This window comes from Perissodus microlepis, chromosome 8, assembly GCF_051167445.1.
Source record: "Perissodus microlepis isolate ML-2025 ecotype Zambia chromosome 8, ASM5116744v1, whole genome shotgun sequence".
Classification (NCBI taxonomy): domain Eukaryota; kingdom Metazoa; phylum Chordata; class Actinopteri; order Cichliformes; family Cichlidae; genus Perissodus; species Perissodus microlepis.
The window spans coordinates 15,537,124-15,543,079 of record NC_140468.1 but is presented as its reverse complement, the minus strand read 5'-3'; positions in this window follow the sequence as shown (position 1 = coordinate 15,543,079).

The window sequence follows — 5,956 nt, the reverse complement described above, 5'->3', positions numbered from 1 at the left end:
AAGTTAACTACAAGTGAATTCAGATCTATTATTTTGAAAAAAAAAAAAAAAAAAGAGTCTATATCTAACGTTAAAATCAAACCAATAAAAGATGAGATAGGGCTGCTTCTTCCCTCACAGTCTTCTAAATGCCTTGTGGCTAACAGATGTGTTTACTATACTATTCTATTTCATCCCATTACCATTTAGATGATGGCTTAAATGTACAAATATACAGCTCTAGAACTTGTAACACAGCATTTGATAAATAGGAGTTCAAGACTAGTAACTTTAAACTGGGACTGCTAAAAGGTGTCCAGTGAAAAATGGCCTAAAATTTCCCTGTAGCTCACGTCTGTTGTGCAGTCAAGGGAAAAAGAACATTTTACACAGAACTCTGTGCAGTCTCTTTCCACAGCAGTTAAATGGTAAGGGGCAGCCAGGTGCTGCTAATGAAATGCACTTGATTAAATGATCATCTGCAAGAGTGAGCACCACTGTAAAAGCAGAGGTTGTGGCTGTTTGCTGGTCTGGAGGATTCAGGTGTGTGTTAACACAATGCAACAATCTATTCAGAAGTGGACGTGCCAGCAAATTCATCCCAAGGTCAGACTGTGTGTGCTCAGGTACACTGCAAAAATCCCAAACACCAGACACTATAGGCCTTAGTTAGTATGTTAAATGATCAACTTAATAAATGATGTTAAATTAGAAACTTCATAAAGTTAAAGTAGAATTAGAGAAACACGGAACAAGTATGACTTTTCTGGTTGCCAAGAAAAATGAAAAAAGGCCATGTTTGTCCATAATCAACAGCGCCACATTTAACAAAATTAGTGCTGTCATCATTAATCTTGTTAAAATGGCGTTAACGCCATAACCGCATTAATGCAGCAAATCTACGCGTTGACGCCGTGCAGCAGGTGATCTGCGTTAACTCGCTTACGGAGATTTGCCGCGTTAATGCAGTTGTGGCGTTAACGTCATTTTAACGAGATTAACGCTGACAACACTAACCAAAATACAAGCACAGTAGTGGTGGGGTGATGATTTGGGCTTGTTTTGCAGCCACAGGACTTGGACACCTTGTACTCTCTGAGTTGACCATGAACTCAGACCATCTGTCAGACAGCTGAGGCATGGCTGACAGCAGTTGTGCAACAGGACAATGATCTTAGACTTTGCATGAATAAATCTCAATGAACTGAGGCTAAATGGTAAAGAAGAGTGGTCCAAAATTCTGCCACAATGATGTGAGAGACTGGCAAGGAGAATAACTTTTCTTTTTAGTTATGGCTGCTCGAGGTGGTTCCACAAACTAATGAATCATGGCGTGGACTTAGTTTTCCACAGGACTCTCTGCAGTCCTGTGAAACTTTCATTTTCATATGACTGTATTTGTTAACTTTGATCCAGTGAACAAAGATTCAAAAAGATGTTCAAAGACTTTGTTTTGTCATGGACTGAGTTTGTCTATAGTTCTGACAGCTGTGTTTTTCCCAGAGGAATGTTTCAGAATGAATGAGATTTCGGAAACATTCGATGCTAGGTGTCCGCAGGTGTGACAAGATGGGCCCTCAAACATTTTTAGCAATGTTCTGCTATTGTGCAACTGGTTGGAGCCATCAGTAAATTGAGCCTCTCTAAGTTAAATCTGAATGAAGAGCTTTCAAACATTAGATACCCCCTAAATCCAGCTGGATTCATTGGGGCATTCAAAGACCCTTGTTTCCTGTATTTTGGTATTTCAGTCATTCTCATCTTTGTCTCTCTGTGTACATGCTTAACTAAGCTTATAAAATGTCACTCAGGTGTTTACAGTTTGACTTCAGGCTTCACCCACAATTCAAAGTTTCTCAGTGTAGACTGCAAACATCACACACAGACAAGCTGCAACATATTCTGCCCCAGGTCAGCACTAAACTGTTGTTGGCCGAATGGGCTCCTGCCTGTCATCACAGATCATGAACATACCTAAAGAATCTACTGGGAAAAAAACACTATATTTGTGAGATTCCTCAATATTTAACCTCCTAGGACCTGGCGTCCACATATGTGGACATCGCATTTTGGGTTATTTAGACCAAAATACTCCATTTTGCTCTCCAGGGGCCTGATATCCACTTATGAGGACATTATACTGCTGGTGTTCTATCGAAATTTTAAACGAATATCCTCATATGTGGCTCTCATTTTTCTTAAAAACAAAAATCAGGTAAAAAAAAAAATCTGGTTATTCTTTGTTTTTACATTCATCAGTTCCCAATCAGCCCAAATATCAAAGAGAAATTAAAAATGCATGCAGTGGAAGAGTTCGGGTCTTAGGAGGTTAAGGTTATACTAAGTACTATCTTTGTTTTTTAGACACTGCGTTGTTTCAAAGGATGCATTCAAAACCCATTAGTTACAAATCATTTAATACAAATGACTGATTTGACATAATTTGAATATTGTGGAATCAACGTCTCTTTTGCTTTTGTTCATATTTTAACTTTTGTTGGTTTTTGTACAGTAGTTTTCTTGATTCACTAGCTTCTATTAAGGTTAGTATCAATATCTTCATGGGATATAAGCACAGGGATGAAGTACCAAAACCCACAGGCTGTTTCTCTTTCTGGGATGTCTAGATAAATGTGAGAAAGGTCTATGTTATACTAGAGATCTGTATTATCTTTTGGAGTACAATAATCTGTTCCTGTGCCTTTTTTTCCCCACATCCACAGTGCAATGTTACATCACTCCTTTATTTAGAAACCATATCAATGTGACATCATGACCATCACTCTATACCTGCATTCACTGCAGACACGGCTGGCTTGGAATGAAACTGAAGCTTGTGTATTGTATGAAGTGTAGGACATCGCTGCTTGTCATTGGCTATTCTGAGGACGAATCAGATTTCACAGAGCTGAATCCAGTTTCCTGTAGTTTCATACCACTTGGTTAGCAGGTTTTGGCCAAAAAGATATAATGTGTGCTAATTTTGTTGCATTCATTTTCTTTCTTACAGATGCAAGAATCACATAGTAATTACCTATCGTTACCTTATAATAAGCAACGGGGGGCGATACATGTCGGTACTTCCCATTCTATAGAAGTCTATGGAAAACCTTGGACCTCATGTAATTTCTCCAATTCAATAATTTGCTTTAATGGCCCTGCAGACTGTAATATTTCAGCAGGTATGTATGCATGTATGTAACCTTCACTGAAATGTGGGTTATGTTGTTCTGTTGTAATACCTATCTGTTCTCCTTGGTGCCACAATGAAATTAGCTGAAAAAGTTGTCATACAAACACAGCCAACTTAAAAAAAATAAAAAATATAACTTTTTTTCTACTTTTTCTTTTTCATCTTCCATGTATTTCTGCACATTATACCTTTTTTTATTTTGTCTGGGCTTTTTAGGGTTTTTTTTTCCCATCATTTCGTGCAGCATTCTCATTGTTTACTTACATTTAGGTCTCACATTATAAGATGACCGTCCTAATATTGTGATAGTGTCCCAAATGTGTCCCAAGCTATCTTTGGTGGCTGCAAGGCTAACTGTGAACCTCTCTCAAACTGTGCCAGCTGAAGCCATGACCAGTTCTTTTATGTTTGTCGTGTTTCTGCATTACAAAACTGTAACAGTCTGAATAAAATCCTGATCAAGTCTTCTTCTTTGTTTGACAGAACAAGAATTTAAGGACCAACAAAAAAGGAAAATCTGGAGTTTTTACAGCTGGAATCTGGACTTTCTCTTTGTGCCATAAATACTGCTGAAATATCAACCTTTAAATGTGCTTAAACCCTCACAAGTGTATGACACACAGTTGATACAAGACGTCTTATAGAGAGCTATGCTATCTTTCCTTCTCAAGTTATCTCCTCTAGTGACAGCTAAAAACTACTGAAATCTTTACTGGTCAGATCTGCCCCTACGCAAAAAACGTCCATTGTGTGTAACCTGTGACACACGTGCATGTAAGGAATGATGGCACAAAGCTGCAGTAAAATCCCTAAAATGGTTGATGTACTCAGAATCCTTAAGAGCAATAATGGCAGGTAACAATTTCAGCAATATTGTCCAACATAAAGAAAACACTGTGCGTTATCAATCAAAATCTATCTAAACAATCTATAAAAAGGCACTTGAAAAATATTTGGAAAGCTTCCACATGTTCAGACTGGTTTCTCTTCTACAGCACTCACGGTATCTTCATAATATGATTCATTTTACATTTAGTAGTTGAAAGTATTAAAGTCATTCTTCATTGAAATGTGCAGATAGTGTACAGTATTGCCATCAATAAACCAGGGCACCTGCACCTGTAGGTCGAGAACTCGGGTGCCACGTTGCAATTGTTACTGCGCTGCAGATCATTTTTCCGTTGTGACATGAAGGCTCTGTTGGTTCAATGACTCACTTGTCAGAAAGCATTAACAAATGAACCAAAGGGAGGAAACGTACAAAATATTCACATGAATGTCTGATTAGGCTAGACAGCTCTCTGAACAATGCGCTCTGCCTGTGGCTGATGTTTTTTTGTTACAGCGACCAATAGACAGATTTCCTCTTTCAAACCAGTTTCTAATTGCACAGTGTGGCACAAATAAAAACGTTGAGCATATGTGGCCTTACACAAAACGGGATTAAACCCGTAATGTTTTAACTATGTTTTCCATGAATTTACGTGACAAACAAATAAACCCCTTTCAATTCGCCACAAAGCCGCTTCAAGGAATACCTCCCCAGTTAAGAGTTTCTGAAAGACTTTGGATTGTGTTAGTGCTCGTTATTTTGTCACTTTCAGCTGGGCTTTATGATTAAATGAACGTGGAATGACTGTGGACAATTAAAGTTAATGCGTGTTCCCGCTTTTAAGATTTATCACTTGCTTCAAGGCCGCAGACATTTTACAGCCTCTCAGTCAACAAAGTTCTGTTTGACCTCAGAAAAAGTTAACAGGAGCTGAGTGTACTTGATGCCTTTTTAATGGATTTCCAAACACCACAAATATTAATATTCAGAGATGGACTTTTCAGTGAGATTGATGAGCAAACTGACAGGAGTAGAGTTCAGAGAAAAGAGAAGGGGTTTCCAGGGAACTCTAAAGAAAGGAGATGCTGTATTGTTTATAGAGAGGAAAGACAGAAAGGAAAGGACTGGAGGAGGAATTGTATAATAGACTGATGTGGAAGGAGGTGAAAAATGGCTCTATTATGGGCCTAATAGAATTTCCCTTGTTCCCAGAGGAAAACAGAATGGACTCTCCCTCCTTCCCACTTTGCCTCTCCATCCCCTCATCCTTCCATTTTCTTGCAACTAAGGCATAATTTCATCACTCCTCACTTAATTGTGTGGGTTGCTGGCAGGGCCCGACTCTCTGTTCCAGCAAACACAGGGCAGGTGGGAGAGGAGGAAGAAGAGCAGAATAATAGAACAGAGTGGGAAACCACAGCACTTCATTTTTATAGATGGACAGCTTGTAAAAGCAGTGGGTTACATGGTCCCCTCTGAACATTCAAGTGTAAACACAGTGGAAGACTGAGTGAGATCCCTAAGAAATGCTGTCTCACACAGGACGGACTTACAGTTAGATTAGATTTAAGTAGTTAAGTAAAACATTAGGTAGAGTTAAAGGGGATGTGAAATGCTACACACATAAAGGCTAATTTGCATCATTTAGCCCTGCTCTCAAAAACAGACAAGCTGTAACTGTCTGTGAAGCTGGACTTAAGAAATAAGTGCTTAAAGTTTAAGCTTGAAAAACATGTTTAGCGCCGTCTTGGCGTCATGTGGTTGGATGTTTGGTTGCCGCTAACAGACTTACATTAGTTTATGTTAGCTAGCTAGTGACAGAATCAATAACTCAGAGGGAAATAACAACACTAAAACTGAAAAATTAGTTTAAGGGGACCACTTTTGTGCTCCCCCCGGCTTCAAAAATGAGTTTTAGTTAAGACACCTTGAATATACTTTCCACTTTCACT